The sequence below is a fragment of the Lagenorhynchus albirostris genome, chromosome 7 (assembly GCF_949774975.1).
Source record: "Lagenorhynchus albirostris chromosome 7, mLagAlb1.1, whole genome shotgun sequence".
NCBI lineage: Eukaryota > Metazoa > Chordata > Mammalia > Artiodactyla > Delphinidae > Lagenorhynchus > Lagenorhynchus albirostris.
The window spans coordinates 89,452,526-89,473,164 of NC_083101.1; the positions used below are offsets into that span (position 1 = coordinate 89,452,526).

Sequence of the window (20,639 nt, forward strand, 5' to 3'; positions counted from 1 at the left end):
CAGCTTCCCACTAGGTCAAAGGCTGCTGTCACGGAGGAAAGTGTGCATTTGTGGGAGACAGAGCTGGCTCTGACCCAGCCCTGCATCTGAATGGGGTGGGAGCAGCCATTACTGGTGTTCACAGAGGTGGCAAATCAGTCTAGACTGGAGCTCTGACTGGTGTGCAGGGACAGCATCAGCACACACACTGGCCTACATCAGGCACCACTCAGACACTCTTGCTCCAGCATGGATCTCCACTGGTGCAAAGGTGCCATTGTCGGGAGGGTGAAGAGCACATACTTAGAGGGGAAGGAGGTAGCTCAGACCCCACCCTCAGGGATTCGGCTCCAGACCTCGGGACCAGACACCGCTCCTAAAAGGGCAGTGATGACCACTGAGCTTAGAAGCAGCCCCAGATCATATCTGGCTCTGCCTCCACCCTCTCCATCTCCATCCCCACCTACCACCAAGGTGATACCAGTGAGCGCATTCTGGGGCAAGACATGACCAACGCTCACTTCAGATCCAGCTCTCCCGACAAAGCCACTGGGCAGACAGACTGCACAGAGATGCTCCCACACGAGTACAACCCTCCAAAACCAAGACAGGTAACTGTTTCACCTAATTTCATAGAGACAACGTTAAGCAAAATGCAAATACAGAGGAATCTGTTTGAAATGAAAAAATGATGAAAATAAAGAAACCTGAAAAATCAACAAATGAAACAGAGATAAATAATTTACCAGAAAGAGTTCAAGGCATTAGTAAAAAGAATGCTAAATGAACTAAGGAAAAGAATAGATGAACACAGTAAGAATTTTAACAAAGAAGTAGAAAATATAAAAAATAAACAGTCAGAGATGAAGAATACAACAACTGAAATGAAAAACACACTAGAAAGATTTAATAGCAGACTAAGTGATACAGAAGAATGCATAAGAGATCTGGAAGAGAGAATAATGGAAATCATCCAATCAGAACAGAAAAAGAATATAAAAAAATGAGAACACTTTAAGGGACCTCTAGGACAACATCAAGCACACTAGCATTTGCATTATAGGGGCTCCAGAAGAAAAGAGAGAGAAAAGAGAGAGAAAAGTGTCAAAAATGTATTTGATGAAATTATGGCTGAAAACTTCCTAAACATGCAGAAGGAAACATATCCAGGTACAGTAAGCAGAGAATGCCCCAAACAAGATTAACTGAAAGAGACACACACCAAAATGTACCATCATTAAAATGGTAAAAGTTAAAGACAAAGAGACAATTTAAAGGCAGCAAGAAGAAAACAGAGTCACATACAAAGGAACACCCATAAATGTATCAGCTGATTTTTCTGCAGAAACTTTGCAGGCCAGAAGGGAATGGCATGACATATTTAAAGTGCTGAAAGGGCAAAATCTACAACCTAGGATACTCTACCCAGCAAGATTATCATTCAGAATTAAAAGAGCAACAAAGAACTTCTCAGATAAGGAAAAACTAAAAGAGTTCATCAATACTTAAACCACCCTAAAAGAAGTCTTAAAAGGTCTTCTCCAAGTGGAAAAAAAAAGGCTACAACAAGATGTAAAAATTTATAGGAAAGGAAAAATCCCATTAGTAAAAGCAAATATATAGTAAAGGCTGTGGATCAGCTGCTTACATAAGTTAGTACAAGATTAAAAGACAAAAATTAGAAAGTCAACCATAACTACAATAAACAGCTAAGGGATAAACATGAAGATGTAAATATGACATCAAAAACACAAAATGTGGCGACTTCCCTGGCAGTCCAGTGGTTAACACTCCACGCTTCCACTGCAGGGGGCACAGATTTGATCCCTGGTCATGGAACTACGATCCCGCATGTCGCTCAGCACGGCCAAAAAAAAAAAAACACAAAATGTGGGGGAGAGGAGTAAAAAAATGTAGATTTTTTAGAATGGGTTTGAACTTAAATGACTACCAGTTTAAAACAGGTAGATACATAGGTCAACATATATGAACCCCAAGGTAACCACAAATCAAAATCCTACAATAGATACACAAAAATAGGGAGAAAGTAACACAAGCATGCCATGATTTGATAAAGAAAATAATCAAACCACAAGGGAAGAAACTAAAAGAAGAAAAGAATATAGAATGACAAAAACAACCAGAAAACAAGTAACAAAATGGCAGTTAAGTACACACCTATATGTAATTACTTTAAATGTCAATGGACTAAATGTTCCAATCAAAATACATAAAGTGGATGACTGGATAAAAAACAAGACCCACCTATGGGCAAGAGACTCTCTTTAGAGTGAAAGACACACAGACTAAAAGTGAGGAGATGGAAGGAGATATTTCATGGAAATGAAAATGATAAGAAAGCTGGTAGTGATACTCATATCTTACAAATTAGACTTTAGAAGAAAGTGTAGAAAAGACAGAGAAGGGCATTATATAATGATATAGTGATCAATACAAGAAGAGAATATAACATTCATTAATATATATGCACCCAATATAGGTACACCTAAATATGGAAAGCAAATATGAACAGGAGAAATTGACAATAGAATAATAGTAGGAGACTATAACACCCTACTTACATCAAGGGACATATCATATAGAAAGAAAATCAATAAGGAAATGGTGGTCTTAAATGACACATTCGACCAGTTGCCCTTAATAGATACATACAGGACATTCCATCCAAAAACAGCACAATATACATTCTGTTCAAGTGCATGTGAAACATTCTCCAGGATAGATCACAGGCTAGGCCACAACAAGTCTTAACAAATTTAGAAAACAGAAATTACATCAAGCATTATTTCTGACAACAAAAGTATGAAACTAGGATTCAATTACAGGAAGAAAAATGGAAAAAACTAAAACATATGGAGATTAAACAATATCCTATTATAAAAACAATGGGTCAACGAAGAAATCAAAGAGGAAATCAGAAAACATCTGGAGAAATGAAAATAAAAACACAACTTTCAAAAATCTATGTGACACTGAAAAGTGGTTCTAAGAGGGGAGTTTATAGCAATATAGGTCTACCTCAAAAAGAAAGAAAAATCTCAAATAAATAACCGAATTTACTGTCCAAAGGAATTAAAGAACAAACAAAGCCCAAAGTCAGCAGAAAAAAGAAATAATAAAGATCAGAGAAGAAATGAATAAAACAGAGACCAAAAAACAACATAATAATCAATGAAAACAAGAGATATTTTTTTAAAAGACAAACAAAATTGATAAGCCTTTATCCAGGCTCATTAAGAAAAAAAAAGAGAGGACTCAAACAAAATAAGAAATAAAGAGGAGAAATTACAACTGATATCACAGAGGTATGAAAAATCATAAGAACAGTTATACAGCAACAAACTGGACAACCTAAAAGTGGATAAAAAATCCTAAAGCCACACAATCTTCTAAGACTGAATCAGAAAGAAATAGACAATCTGAATAGACTGGTCACTAGTAGTGAAATTGAATTCATAATCAAAAAACGCCCAGCAAACAAAGGTCCAGGACAAGATAGATGGCTTCACAGGGAAATTCTATCAAATATATAAAGAAGAGCAAATACCTAGCCTTCTCAAACTATCCCAAAAACTGATGAGGAGAGAACATTCCCAAATTCATTCTACGAGGCCACCATTATCCTGATACCAAACCTAGAAAAATATACTACAAAAGAATTACAGGCCAATAACAAGCATATAAAAAGATGTTCAACATTGCTAACTATTAGAGAAATGCAAATCAAAACTACAATGAGGTACCACCTCAAACCAGTCAGAATGGCCATCATTAAAAAGTCTAAAAATAAATGCTGGAGAGGATGTAGAGAAAAGAGAACCCTCCTACACTGTTGTTGAGAATGTAAGTTGGTGCAGCCACTATGAAAAACAGTATGGAGGTTCCTCAAAAAGCTAAAAATAGACTTGCCATATGATCCAGCAATCCCACTACAGGGCATATATCCAGACAAAACTATAATTCAAAAAGATACGTGCACCCCCTATGTTAATAGCAGCACTATTCACAATAGCTAATACATGGAAACAACCTAAATGTTCATTGACACATAAATGGACAAAGAAGATGTGGTACAAAAAAAGGGAAGAAGTGGTACAGATATACAATGGAATACTACAGCCATAAAAAAAAGAACAAAATAAGACAGCAGAAGCAAGAACTACAATACTACAGTCTGTGGAACAAAAACCACACTAACAGAAAGACAGACAAGATGAAAAGGCAGAGAGCTATGTATCGGATGAAGGAACAAGATAAAACCCCAGAAAAACATCTAAGTGAAGTGAAGATAGGCAACCTTCCAGAAAAACAATTCAGAATAATGATAGTGAAGATGATCCAGGACCTCGAAAAGGAATGGAGGCAAAGATTGAGAAGATGCAAGAAATTTTTAACAAAGATCTAGAAGACTTAAAAAACAAACAGAGATGAACAACACAATAATTGAAATGAAAAATACACTAGAAGGAATCAATAGCAGAATAATTGAGGCAGAAGAACGGATAAGTGACCTGGAAGACAGAATGGTGGAATTCACTGCCATGGAACAGAATAAAGAAAAAACAATGAGAAGAAATGAAGACAGCCTAAGAGGCCTCTGGGACAACATTAAAAACAACAATATTTGCATTACAGGGGTCCCAGAAGGAGGGGAGAGAGAGAAAGGACCAGAGGAAATATTTGAAGAGATTATAGTCAAAAACTTCCCTAACATGGGAAAGGAAATGGCCACCCAAGTCCAGGAAGTGCAGAGAGTCCCATACAGGATAAAAACAAGGAGAAACATGCTGAGACACACAGTAATCAAACTGGCAAAAATCACAGACAAAGAAAAATTATTGAAAGCAGCAAGTGAAAAATGACAAGTAACATACAAGGGAACTCCCATAAGGTTAACAGCAGATTTCTCTGCAGAAACTCTACAAGCCAGAAAGCAGTGGCATGATATACTCAAAGTGATGAAAGGGAAGAAACTACAACCAAGATTTCTCTACCCAGCAAGGATCTCATTCAGATTTGATGGAGAAATCAAAAGCTTTACAGACAAGCAAAAGCTAAGAGAATTCAGCACCACCAAACCAGCTCTACAACAAATGCTAAAGGAACTTCTCTAAGTGGGAAACACAGAGAAGAAAACAACCTACAAAAACAAACCCAAAACAATTAAGAAAATGGTCATAGGAACATACATATCAATAACTACCTTAAATGTGAATGGAATAAATGCTCCAACCAAAAGACGCAGGATTGCTGACATGATACGAAAACAAGACCCATATATATACTGTCTACAAAAGACCCAAATCAGACCCATGGACACATTCAGACTGAAAGTGAGGGGATGGAAAAAGATATTCCATGCAAATGGAAATCAAAAGAAAGCTGGAGTAGCAATACTCATATCAGATAAAATAGACTTTAAAATAAAGAATGTTACAAGAGACAAGGAAGGACACTACATAATAATGAAGGTATCAATCCAAGAAGAACATATAACAATTATAAATATATATACACTGAACACAGGAGCACCTCAATACGTAAGGCAACTGGTAGCAGCTATAAAAGAGGAAATCGACAGTAACACAATAATAGTGGGGGAACGTAACACCTCACTTACACCAATGGACAGATCATCCAAACAGAAAATTAATGAGGAAAAACAAGCTTTAAATGACACAACAGACCAGATAGATTTAATTGATATTTATAGGACATTCCATCCAAAACCAGCAGATTACACTTTCTTCTCAAGTGTGCACAGAATATTCTCCAGGACAGATCACATAATGGGTCACAAATCAAGCCTTAGTAAATTTAAGAAAATTGAAATCATATCAAGCATCTTTTCTGACCACAATGCTGTGAGATTAGAAATCAATTATAGGGAAAAAGAACAAAAACCACAAACACATGGAGGCTAAACAATACATTACTAAATAACCAAGAGATCACTGAAGAAATCAAAGAGTAAATCAAAAAATACCTAGAGACAATGAAAACACGATGATCCAAAATCTATGGGATGCAGCAAAAGCAGTTCTAAGAGGGAAATTTATAGCTATACAAGCCTACCTCAAGAAACAAGAAAAATCTCAAACAATGTAACGTTAAACCTAAAGGAACTAGAGAAAGAAGAACAAACAAAACCCAAAGTTAGCAGAAGGAAAGAAATCATAAAGATCAGAGCAGAAATAAATGAAATAGAAACAAGGAAAACAATAGCAAAGATCAATAAAACTAAAAGCTGGTTCTTTGAGAAGATTAACAGCATTGATAAACCATTAGCCAGGCTCATCAAGAAAAAGAGGGAGCAGACTGAAATCTATAAAATTAGAAATGAAAAAGGAGAAGTTACAACAGACACCACAGAAATACAAAGCATCCTAAGGGACTACTACAAAACTCTATGCCAATAAAATGGACAACCTGGAAGAAATGGACAAATTCTTAGAAAGGTATAATCTTCCAAGACTGAACCAGGAAGAAATAGAAAATATGAACAGACCAATCACAACTAATGAAATTGAAACTGTGATTAAAAATCTTCCAACAGGGCTTCCCTGGTGGCACAGTGGTTGAGAGTCCGCCTGCCGATGCAGGGGACGTGGGTTCGTGCCCCGGTCTAGGAAGATCCCACATGCCGCGGAGCGGCTGGGCCTGTGAGCCGTGGCCGCTGAGCTTGCGCGTCCGGAGCCTGTGCTCCGCAATGGGAGAGGCCACAACAGTGAGAGGCCCGTGTACCGCAAAAAAAAAAAAAAAAAAAAAATCTTCCAACAAACAAAAGTCCAGGACCAGATGGCTTCACAGGTGAATTCTACCAAAGATTTATAGAAGAGCTAACACCCATCCTTCTCAAACTCTTCCAAAAAATTGCAGAGGAAGGAACACTCCCAAACTCATTCTATGAGGCCACCATCACCCTGATACCAAAACCAGAAAAAGATACTACAAAAAAAGAAAACTAAAGGCCAATATCACTGATGAATATAGATGCAAATCCTCAACAAAATACTAGTAAACAGAATCCAACAACACATTAAAAGGATCATACCCCATGATCAAGTGGGATTTATCCAAGGGATGCAGGGATTCTTCAATATACGCAAATCAATGTGATACACCATATTAACAAATTGAAAAATAAAAACCATAGGATCATCTCAATAGATGCAGCAAAAGCTTTTGACAAAATTCAACACGCATTTATGATAAAAACTATCCAGAAAGTGGGCATAGAGGGAATCTACCTCAGCATAATAAAGCCATATATGACAAATGCACATCAAACATCATTCTCATTGGTGAAAAACTGAAAGCATTTCCTCTAAGATCAGGAACAAGACAAAGATGTCCACTCTCACCACTATTATTCAACATAGTTTTGGAAGTCCTACACACGGCAATCAGAGAAGAAAAAGACATAAAAGGAATACAAACTGGAAAAGAAGAAGTAAAACTGTCACACTTTGCAGGTGACATGATACTATACACAGAGAATCCTAAAGATGCCACCAGAAAACTACTAGAGCTAATCAATGAATTTGGTAAAGCTGCAGGATACAAAATTAATGCACAGAAATCTCTTGCATTCCTATACACTAACGATGGAAAATATGAAAGAGAAATTAAGGAAACACTCCCATTTACCACTGCAACAAAAAGAATAAAATACCTAGGAATAAACCTACCTAGGGAGACAAAAGACCTGTATGCAGAAAACTGTAAGACACTGTTGAAAGAAATTAAAGATGATACCAACAGATGGAGAGATATACCATGTTCTTGGATTGGAAGAATCAATATTGTGAAAATGACTATACTACCCAAAGTAATCTACAGATTCAATGCAATCCTTATCGAATTACCAATGGCATTTTTTACAGAACTAGAACAAAAAATCTTAAAATTTGTATGGAGACACAAAAGGCCCTGAATAGCCAAAGCAGTCTTGAGGGAAAAAAACGGAGCTGGAGGATTCAGACTCCCTGACTTCAGACTATCTTACAAAGCTACAGTAATCAAGACAATATGGTACTTGCACAAAAACAGAAATATAGACCAATGGAACAGGATAGAAAGCCCAGAGATAAACCCACACACATATGGTCACCTTATCTTTGATAAAGGAGGCAAGAATAAACAATGGAGAAAAGACAGCCTCTTCAATAAGTGGTGCTGGGAAAACTGGGCAGCTACATGTAAAAGAATGAAATTAGAACACTCCCTAACACCAAACACAAAAATAAACTCAAAATGGATTAGAGACCTAAATGTAAGACCAGACACTGTACAACTCCTAGAGGAAAACACAGGAAGAACACTCTTTGACATAAATCAAAGCAAGATCTTTTTTGGTCCACCTCCTAGAGTAATGGAAATAAAAACAAAAATAAACAAATGGGACCTAATGAAACTTAAAAGCTTTTGCAAAGCAAAGGAAACTACAAACAAGATGAAAAGACAACCCTCAGAATGGGAAAAAATATTTCCAAACAAATCAACGGACAAAGGATTAATCTCCCAAATATATAAACAGCTCATGCAGCTCAATATTAAAAAAAAAAAACCCAATCCAAAAATGGACAGAAGACCTAAATAGACATTTCTCCAAAGACGACAAACAGATGGCCAAGAAGCACATGAAAAGCTGCTCAACATCACTGATCATTAGAGAAATGCAAATCAAAACTACAAGGAGGTATCCCCTCACACCAGTCAGAATGGGCATCATCAGAAAATCTACAAACAACAAATGCTGGAAAGGGTGTGGAGAAAAGGGAACCCTCTTGAACTGTTGGTGGGAATGTAAATTGATACAGCCACTAAGGAGAACAGTATGGAGGTTCCTTAAAAAACTAAAAATAGAATTACCATATGACCCAGCAATCCCACTACTGGGCAAATACCCAGAGAAAACCATAATTCAAAAAGACACATGCAGCCCAATGTTCATTGCTGAGCTATTTACAATAGCCAGGACATGGAAGCAACCTAAGTGTCCATCAACAGATGAATGGATAAAGAAGATGTGGCACATATATACAATGGAATATTACTCAGCCATAAAAAGAAACGAAATTGAGTTATTTGTAGTGAGGTGGATGGACCTAGAGTCTGTCATACAGAGTGAAGTAAGTCAGAAAGAGAAAAACAAATAACGTATGCTAACACATATATATGGAATCTAATCAAAAAAAAAAAAAGGTCATGAAGAACCTAGGGTTAAGACAGGAATAAAGGCACAGACCTACTAGAGAATGGACTTGAGGATATGGGGAGAGGGAAGGGTAAGTTGTGACAAAGTGAGAGAGTGGCATGGACATATATACACTACCAAACGTAAAATAGATAGCTAGTGGGAAGCAGCCATATTGCACAGGGAGATCAGCTCTGTGGTTTGTGACCACCTAGAGGGGTGGGATAGGGAGGGTGGGAGGGAGGGAGACGCAAGTGGGAAGAGATATGGGAACATATGTATAACTGATTCACTTTGTTATTAAGCAGAAACCAACACACCATTATAAAGCAATTATACTCCAATAAGGATGCCAAAAAAAAAAAGATGTGGTACATATATACAATGGAATATTACTTAGCCATAAAGAGGAACAAAATTGGGTCATTTGTAGAGACGTGGTTGAATCTAGAGACTGTCATACGGAGTGAAGTCAGAAAGAGAGAAACAAATACCGTATATTAACGCATATATGTGGAACGTAGAAAAATGGTACATATGAACCAGTTTGCAGGGCAGAAATAGACACACAGATGTAGAGAACAAACGTATGGACACCAAGGGGGAAAAGCAGCGGGGGGTGGGGTGTGTGTGATGAATTGGGAGATTGAGATTGACATGTATACACTGATGTGTATAAAATGGATGACTAATAAGAACCTGCTGTATAAAAATAAATAAATTAAATTAAATTTTAAAAAAAGAAAAGCAAGATGCAGAAAAGTGTGAATAATATGACCCTGTTTTTGTAAAACTAACAACAATAAAAATATTTCATGTACATCTATATATGTGTCTATACAATTATATGAGCATTTTTTAAAAATGAAAAAAGAACAAAATAATACCATTTGTAGCCACATGGATGGAACTAGAGATTATCATACTAAGTGAAGTAAGTCAGACAAAGACAAATACCATATGGTATCACTTACATATGGAATGTAAAATATAACACAGGGCTTCCCAGGTGGCATGGTGGTTGAGAGTCCGCCTGCCGATGCAGGGGACACAGGTTCGTGCCCCGATCCGGGAAGATCCCACATGCCACGGAGCGGCTGGGCCTGTGAGCCATGGCCGCTGAGCCTGCACGTCCGGAGCCTGTGCTCCGCAATGAGAGAGGCCACAACAGTGAGAGGCCCGCGTAACCGCAAAAAAAAAAAAAAAAAAAAATATATATATATATATATATATATATATATATATATATATATATATAAAACAAATGAACTTATCTTCGAAACAGAAATGGACCCACAGACATAGACAACAGACTTACGGTTGCCAAGGGGGAAGTGGGGTGAGGGAGGGATGGATTGGGAGTCTGGGATTAGCAGATGCAAACTATTATATATAGAATGGATAAACAACAAGGTCCTACTGTATAGCACAGGGAGGGAACTATATTCAATATCCTATGATAAACCATAATGGAAAAGAATATTTTTAAAAAAGAATGGTTATATAACTGAATCACTTAGCTGTAGAGCAGAAATTAACACATTGTAAAACAACATACTTCAATTAAAAATTGTTTTTAAAATGTAAATTACAGGCCAATATCTATGATCAATACTGATGCAAAATGTTCAAAAAATATTAGCAAGTCAAATATCAACATAATACATAAAGGATCATACACCATGATAAAGTGGGATTTATTCCATGGATGAAAGAATCCACAAGTCAATCAGTGTGTTACACCACATTAACAAAAGGAAGGATAAAAATCACATGATCATCTCAATAGACTCAGAAAAAACCTTTAACAAAATTCAACATCCACTCATGAAAAAAACTCTTCTCAAAGTTGGTACACAGGGAACATATCTCAACATAATGAAGGCCATTTATGACAAACCCACATCTAACATCATACTCAACAGTGAAGAGCTAAAAGCTTTTCCTCTAAAATCAGTAACAAGACAAGGATGCCCTCACTGCTTCTATTTAACAGAGTACTGGAAGTTCTAGCCACAGCAACCAGACAAGAAAAAGAAATAAGAGCATCCAAATTCGAAGGGAAGAAGTAAAATTACCACCATTTGCAGGTGACATACTATATATAGAAAATTACAAAGTCTCTACCAAAAAACTATGAGAACTAATAAATGAATTCAGTAAAGCTGCAGAATACAAAATTGATATACAGAAATCTATTGCTTTTCTATACACTAATAATCAAGTATCAGAAAGCAAGAAAACAATCCCATTTAATATTGCACCAAAAAGATTAAAATACCTAGGAATAAATTTAACCAAGGAGGTAAAAGATTTGTAATCTGACAACTATAAAACATTGATGAAGGGGAGAGACCTTCAAGATGGCGGAGGAGTAAGACATAGAGATCACCTTCCTCCCCACAAATACATCAGAAATACATCTACATGTTGAACAACTCCTACAGAATCTAATGAACGCTAGCAGAAGACCTCAGACTTCCCAAAAGGCAAGAAACGCCCCACGTACCTGGGTAGGGCAAAAGAAAAAAGAAAAAACAGAGACAAAAGAATAGGGATGGGGCCTGCAATTCTGGGAGGGAGTGGTGAAGGAGGAAAAGTTTCCACACACTAGGAAGCCCCTTCACTGGTGGGGGTGGGGGGTGCCGGGGGGGAAGCTGTGGAGTCACAGAGGAGAGCACAGCAACAGGGTTGCAGAAGGCAAAGCGGAGAGATTCCCGCACAGAGGACCGGTGCCGACCAGCACTCACCAGCATGAGAGGCTTGTCTGCTCACCCACCGGGGCGGGTGGGGGCTGGGAGCTGAGGTTCCGACTTTGGAGGTGAGATCCCAGGGAGAGGACGGGGGTTGGCTGCGTGAACACAGCCTGAAGGGGGATAGTGTGCCACAGATAGCCAGGAGGGAGTCCGGGAAAAAGTCTGGAACTGCCTAAAAGGCAAGAGACCATTGTTTCCAGGAGCGCCAGGAGAGGGGATTCAGAGCACGGCCTAAACGAGCTCCAGAGACGGGTGGGCTATCAGCGCAGACACCAAAGTAGGGGCCATGAAATGCTAAGGCTGCTGCTGCATCCACCAAGAAGGCTGTCAAGTGCAGGTCACTATCCACACCTCCCCTCCCAGGAGTCTAAGCAGCCCGCCACTGCCAGAATCCTGTGATCCAGGGACAACTTCCCTGGGAGAACACACGGCGCACCTCAGGCTGTTGCAACATCACACCAGCCTCTGCTGCTGCAGGCTTGCCCTGCATTCCATACCCCTCCGTGCACCCAGCCTGAGTGAGACGGAGACCCCTAATCAGCTGCTAATTTTAAATCCCGTCCTGTCTGAGCGAAGAACAGGTGCCGTCAGGCGACCTACATGCAGAGGCGGGGCCAAATCCAAAGCTGAACCCCATAAGCTGTGCAAACAAAGAAGAGAAAGGTAAATCTCTCCCAGCAGCCTCAGTAGCAGTGGATTAAATCTCCACAATCAACTTGATGTCCCCTGCATCTGTGGAATGCATGAAAAGACAACGAATCATCCCAAAATTGAGGCGGTGGACTTTGGGAGCAACTGTAGACTTGGGGTTTGCTTTCTGCATCTAATTTATTTCTGGTGTAATGTTCATCTTATTTCAGTATTTAGAGTTTATTATCATTGGTAGATTTGTTTATTGATCTGGTGGCACTCTTCCTTTTTAATATATATATATTTTTTCTCTTTTTGTGAGTGTGTATGCGCATGCTTCATGTGAATTTGTCTGTATAGCTTTGCTTTTACCATTTGTCCTAGAGTTCTGTCTGTCCGTTTTTTCTTTTCTTTTTTATTATTACTTTTTTTTTTACTTTTAATAATTTATTTTTCATTTTAATAACTTTATTTCATTTATTTATTTATTTTTCTCTGATTCTTTATTTTTCTCTCCCTTTTCTTCTGAGCCATGTGACTGGCAGGGTCTTAGTACTCTGGCTGGGTGTCAGGCCTGTGCCTCTGAGATGGGAGAGGTGAGTTAAGGACATTGGTCCACCAGAGACCTCCGGAATCCATGTAATATCAAACAACAAAAGCTCTCCCACAGATGTCCATCTCAATGCTAAGACCCAGCTCCACTCAACGACCAGCAAGCTACAGTGCTGGACACCCTATGCCAAACAACTAGCAAGACAGGAACACAAACCCACCCACCAGCAGAGAGGTTCCCTAAAATCATAAGGTCATAGGCACCCCAAAACACACCACAGGACACAGTCCTGCTCACCAGAAAGACAAGATACAGCCTCATACACCAGAACACACACACCAGTCCCCTCCACCAGGAAGCCTACACAACCCACTGAACCAACTTTAGCCGCTGCAGACAGAAATCAAAAAAAACCAGGAACTACGAACCTGCAGCCTGTGAAAAGGGGACCCCAAACACAGTAAGTGAAGCAAAATGAGAAGACAGAGAAACACACAGCAGATGAAGAAGCATGGTAAAAACCCACCAGACCGAACAAATGAAGAGGAAATAGGCAGTCTACCTGAAAAAGGATTCAGAATAATGATAGTAAAGATGATCCAAAATCTTGGAAATAGAATAGAGAAAATACAAGAAACGTTTAACAAGGACCTAGAAGAACTAAAGAGCAAACAAACAGTGATGAACAACACGATAAATGAAATTAAAAATTCTCTAGAAGGAATCAATAGCAGAATACCTGAGGCAGAAGAAAGGATAAGTGACCTGGAAGATAAAATAGTGGAAGTAACTACCGCAGAGCAGAATAAAGAAAAAAGAATAAAAAGAATTGAGGACAGTCTCAGAGAATTCTGGGAAAATATTAAACACAATAACATTCGAATTATAGGGGTCCCAGAAGAAGAAGAGAAAAAGAAACGGACTGAGAAAATATTTGAAGAGATTATAGTTGAAAACTTCCCTAATATGGGAAAGGAAATAGTCAGTCAAGTCCAGGAAGCACGAAAGGCCCATAAAGGATAAATCCAAGGAGAAACACGCCAAGACACATATTAATCAAACTATCAAAAATTAAATACAAAGAAAAAAGATTAAAAGCAGCAAGGGAGCAACAACAAATAACATACAAGGGAACCGCCGTAAGGTCAACAGCTGATCTTTCAGCAGAAACTCTGCAAGCCAGAAGGGAGTGGCAGGACATATTTAAAGTGATGAAAGGGAAAACCTACAAGCAAGATTACTCTACCCAGCAAGGATCTCATTCAGATTCAATGAAGATTTTAAAAACTTTATAGACAAGCAAAAGCTAGAGAATTCAGCACAACCAAACCAGCTTTACAACAAATGCTAAAGGAACTTCTCTAGGCAAGAAACACACGAGAAGGAAAAGACCTACAATAACAAACCCAACATAATTAAGAAAATGGTAATAGGAACATACATATCAATAATTACCTTAAATGTAAATGGATTAAATGCTCCAACCAAAAGATATAGACTGGCTGAATGGATAAAAAAGCAATACCCATATATATGCTGTCTACAAGAGTCCCACTTCAGACCTAGGGACACATACAGACTGAAAGTGAGGGGATGGAAAAAGATATTCCACGCAAATTGAAATCAAAAGAAAGCTGGAGTAGCAATTCTCATATCAGACAAAATAGACTTTAAAATAAAGACTATTACAAGAGACAAAGAAGGACACTACATAATGATCAAGGGATCGATCCAAGAAGAAGATATAACAATTGTAAATATTTATACACCCAACATAGGAGCACCTCAATACATAAGGCAAACGCTAACAGCCATAAAAGGGCAAATCGACAGTAACACAATCATAGTAGGGGACTTTAACACCCCACATTAACCAATGGATAGATCATCCAAAATGAAAATAAATAAGGAAACACAAGCTTTAAATGACACATTAAACAAGATAGACTTAATTGATATTTATAGGACATTCCATCCAAAAACAACAGAATACACGTTCTTCTCAATCCCTCATGGAACATTCTCCAAAATAGATCATATCTTGAGTCACAAATCAGCCTTGGTAAATTTAAGAAAATTGAAATCGTATCAAGTATCTTTTCCGAACACAACGCTATGAGACTAGATATCAATTACAGGAAAAAAATCTGTAAAAAATACAAACACATGGAGGCTAAACAATACATTATTAAATAACCAAGAGATCACTGAGGAAATCTAAAAATACCTAGAAACAAATGACAATGAAAACACGACAATCCAAAACCTATGAGATGAAGCAAAAGCAGTTCTAAGAGGGAAGTTTATAGAAATACCATCCTACCTCAAGAAACAAGAAACATCTCAAATAAGCAACCTAAACTTACACCTAAAGCAATTAAGAGAAAGAAGAGCAAAAACCCCCCAAAGTTCGCAGAAGGAAAGAAATCATAAAGATCAGATCAGAAGTAAATGAAAAAGAAATGAAGAAAATGATAGCAAAGATCAGTAAAATTAAAAGCTGGTTCTTTGAGAAGATAAACAAAATTGATAAACCATTAGCCAGACTCATCAAGAAAAAAAAGGAGAAGAGTCAAATCAATAGAATTAGAAATGAAAAAGGAGAAGTAACAACAGACACTGCAGAAATACAAAGGATCATAAGAGATTACTACAAGCAACTGTATGCCAATAAAATGGACAACCTGGAAGAAATGGATAAATTCTTAGAAAAGCACAACATTCCAAGACTGAACCAGGAAGAAACAGAAAGTATAAACAGTCTGATCACAAGCACTGAAATTGAGACTGTGATTAAAAATCTTCCAATAAACAAAAGCCAAGGACCAGACTGCTTCACAGGCGAATTCTATCAAACATTTAGAGAAGGGCTAACACCTATCCTTCTCAAACTCTTCCAAAATATAGCAGAGGGAGGAACACTCCCAAACTCATTCTACGAGGCCACCATCACCCTGATACCAAAACCAGACAGAGGTCACAAAGAAAGAAAACTACAGGCCAGTATCACTGATGAACACAGATGCAAAAATCCTCAACAAAGTACTAGAAAACAGAATACAACAGCACATTAAAAGCATCATACACCATGATCAAGTGGGGTTTATCCCAGGAATGCAAGGATTCTTCAATATATGTAAATCAATGTGATAAACCATACTAAAAAATTGAAGGAGAAAAACCATATGATCATCTCAGTAGATGCAGAAAAAGCTTCTGACAAAATTCAACACCCATCTATGATAAAAACCCTCCAGAAAGCAGGCATAGAGGGAACTTACCTCAACATAATAAAGGCCATATATGACAAACCCACAGCCAACATCGTTGTCAATGATGAAAAACTGAAACCATTTCGTCTAAGATCAGGAAAAAGACAAGGTTGTCCACTCTCACCACTATTATTCAACATAGTTATGGAAGTTTTATCCACAGCAATCAGAGAAGCAAAAGAAATAAAAGGAATCCAATTCGGAAAAGAAAAAGTAAAGCTGTCACTGTTTGGAGATGACATGATACTGTATATAGAGAATCCTAAAGATGCTACCAGAAAACTACTAGAGCTAATCAATCAATTTGGTAAAGTAGCAGGATACAAAATTAATGCACAGAAATCGCTTGCATTCCTATGCATTAATGATGAAAAATATGAAAGAGAAATTAAGGAAACACTCCCATTTACCACTGCAACAAAAAGAATAAAATACCTAGGAACAAACCTACCTAAGGAGACAAAAGACCTGTATGCAGAAAACTATAAGACACTGATGAAAGAAATTTAAGATGATACAAACAGCTGGAGAGATATACCACGTTCTTGGATTGGAAGAATCAACATTGTGAAAATGACTATACTATCCAAAGCAATCTACAGATTGAACGCAATCCCTATCAAACTACCACTGGCATTTTCACAGAACTACAACAAAAAATTTCACAATTTGTGTGGAAACACAAAAGAGTCTGAATAGCCAAAGTAATTTTGAGAAAGAAAAACAGAGCTGGAGGAATCAGGCTCCCTGACTTCAGACTATACAACAAAGCTAAAGTAATCAAAACAGTATGGTACTGGCACAGAAACAGAAATATAGATCAATGGAACAGGATAGAAAGCCCAGAGATAAATCCACATATATGGTCACCTTATTTTTGATAAAGGAGGCAAGAACATACAGTGGAGAAAAGGCAGCCTCTTCAACAAGTGGAGCTGGGAAAACTGGACAGCTACATGTAAAAGAATGAAATTAGAACACTCCCTAACACCATACACAAAAATAAACTCAAGATGGATTAAAGACCTAAATGTAAGGCCAGACACTATCAAACTGTTAGAGGAAAACATAGGGAGAATACTCTATGACATAAATCACAGCAAGATCCTTTTTGACCCACCTCCTAGAAAAATGGAAATAAAAACAAAAATAAACAAATGGGACCTAATGAAATTTAAAAGCTTTTGCACAAGAAAACCATAAACAAGACAAAAAGACAACCCTCAGAATCGGAGAAAATATTTGCAAATGAAGCAACTGACAAAGGATTAATCTCCAAAATTTACAAGCAGCTCATGCAGGTCAATATCAAAAAAACAGTCAACCCAATCCAAAAATGGGCAGAAGACCTAAAGAGATGTTTCCCCAAAGAAGATATGCAGATTGCCAACAAACACATGAAAGGATGCTCAACATCACTAATCTAGAGAAATGCACATCAAAACTATAATTGGGGCTTCCCTGGTGGCACAGTGGTTGATGATCTCCCTGCCAATGCAGGGGACACGGGCTCCAGCCCTGGTCTGGGAAGATCCCACATGCCGCGGAGCACCTAGGCCCATAAGCCAAAACTACTGAGCCTGCGCGTCTGGAGCTCGTGCTCCACAACAAGAGAGGCTGCAACAGTGAGAGACCCATGCACCGCGATGAAGAGTGGCCCCCGCTCGCCGCAACTAGAGAAAGCCCTCGCACAGAAACGAAGACCCAACACAGCCAAAAATAAATTAATTAATTAAATTTTTTAAAAAAGAAAACTACAATGAGGTATCACCTCATACCATTCAGAATGGCCATCATCAAAAACATCTACAAACAATAAATGCTGGAGAGGGTGTGGAGAAAAGGGAGCCCTCTTGCACTGTCGGTGGGCATGTAAATTGATACAGCCACTATGGAGAACAGTATGGAGGTTCCTTAAAAAAATAAAAATAGAATTACCATACGACCTAGCAATCCCACTACTGGCATATACGCTGAGAAAACCATTATTCAAGAAGAGTTATGTACCACAATGTTCACTGCAGCTGTATTTACAATAGCCAGGATATGGAAGCAACCTAAGTGTCCCTTGACAGATGAATGGATAAAGAAGATGTGGCACATATATAATGGAATATTACTCAGCCATAAAAAGAAACGAAATTGGGTTATTTGTAGTGAGGTGGATGAACCTAGGGTCTGTCATACAGAGTGAAGTAAGTCAGAAAGAGGAAAACAAATATCGTATGCTAACACATATATATGGAATCTAAAAAACAAACCAAAGAATGGTCATGAAGAACCTAGGGGTAAGACGGGAATAAAGATGCAGGCCTACTAGAGAATGCACTTGAGGACACAGGGAGGGGGAAGGGTAGGCTGGGATGAAGTGAGAGAGTGGCATGGACATATATACACTACCAAATGTAAAACAGAGAGCTAGTGGGAAGCAGCCGCATAGCACAGGGAGATCAGCTCGGTGCTTTGTGACCACCTAGAGGGGTGGGATAGGGAGGGTGGGAGGGAGACGCAAGAGGGAGGAGATAAGGGATATATGTATAGGTATAGCTGATTCACTTTGTTATAAAGCAGAAACTAAAACACCATTGTAATGCAGTTATACTCCAATAAAGATGTTAAAAAAAATTGATGAAGGATTTTAAGTTGATACAAAGAAAGAGAAAGATATTGAATGTTCCTGGACTGGAAGAATTAAGTGTTAAAATGGCCATACTGCCCAAAGCAATCTACAGATTTAATTCAATCCCTATCAAAATACCCAGGACATTTTTCACAAAACTAGAGCAAATAATCCTAAAATTTATCTGGAACCACAAATGATCCTGAATTGCCAAACCAATCTTGAGGAAAAAGGACAAAGCTGGAGGTATCACACTCCCTGCCTTCACACTATACTACAAAGCTACAGTAATCAAAACAGGATGGTACTGGCACAAAAACAGACACATATATCAGTGGAACAGAACAGAGAGCCCAGACACTTATGGACAATTAATCTGCAACAAAGGAGGCAAGAAAATACAATGGAGAAAAGATAGTCTCCAACAAGTGGTGCTGGTAAAACAGGACAGCTATGTGTAAAAGAATGAAATTAGACCATTTTCTCACACTATATACAAAAATAAACCCCAAATTGATTAACGACTGGAAACCATAAAACTCCTAGATGAAAACATAAGCAGAATACTCTTTGACATAAATCTAAGCAATATTTTTTTTGATCTGTCTCCTAAGGCAAAGGAAACAAAAATAAACAAATGGGACCTAATTAAATGTAAAAGCTTTTGCACAGCAAAGGAAACCACTAACAAAATGAAAAAACAACCTTCTGAATAGGAGAAAATATTTGCAAATGATATAACAGATAAGGGGTTAAATCCAAAATATATAAATAGCTCATACAACTCAATATGAAAAAAAAACCACCCAATTTAAAAATGGGCTGAAGACCTAAATAGACTTTTTCCCAAAGATGTACAGATGGCCAGTAGGCATATGAAAAGATGCTCAAAATCACTAGTCATCAGAGAAATGCAAATCAAAACCACAATGAGATATCACCTCATACCTATCAGAATGGCTATCAAAAAAAAAGACCACAAATAACAAATGTTGGCAAGGAAGTGGAGAAAAAGGAACCATCATACACAGTTGGTAGGAATGTAAATTGGTGTAGCCACCATGGAAAACAGTATGGAGGTTCCTCAAAAAAATAAAAATAGAACTACCATGTGATCCAGCAATTCCTCTCCTAGGTACATATCTGGAAAAAATGAAAACACTAATTTGATGTAAAAGATACATGCACCCCCAATGTTCATAGCAGCATTACTTACAATAACAAAGATATGGAAGCGACCTAAGTGTCCATCAACAGATGAATGGATAAAGATGCATTATACATATATACAAGGGAATACTACTCAGCCATTAAAAAGAATGAAATTTTGCCACCTGCAACAACATGGAGGGATCTGGAGGGCATTATGATTAGTGAAATAAGTCAGAGAAAGACAAATACTGTATATTATCACTTATATGTGGAATCCAAAAAATAAAACAAAACAAATAGACTCACAGATATAGAGAATAAACTAGTGGTTACCACTGGAGAGAGGGAAAGGATAGGGGAGGGGGAGGGGCAAGATAGGGTTAGGGGATTAAGAGCAACAAAATACTATGTATAAAATAAGCTACAAGGATATATTGTATGGCACAGGGAATATATC

The 20,639-nt window shown here is 37.9% G+C and overlaps 1 protein-coding gene across 10 annotated transcripts in view; it reads right to left on the reverse strand.

The window, feature by feature from the left end:
* The window catches only part of WNK2 (WNK lysine deficient protein kinase 2), a 158,115-nt gene that overhangs the window by 44,357 nt on the left and 93,119 nt on the right, over positions 1-20,639 (reverse strand). The window lies entirely within an intron of this gene.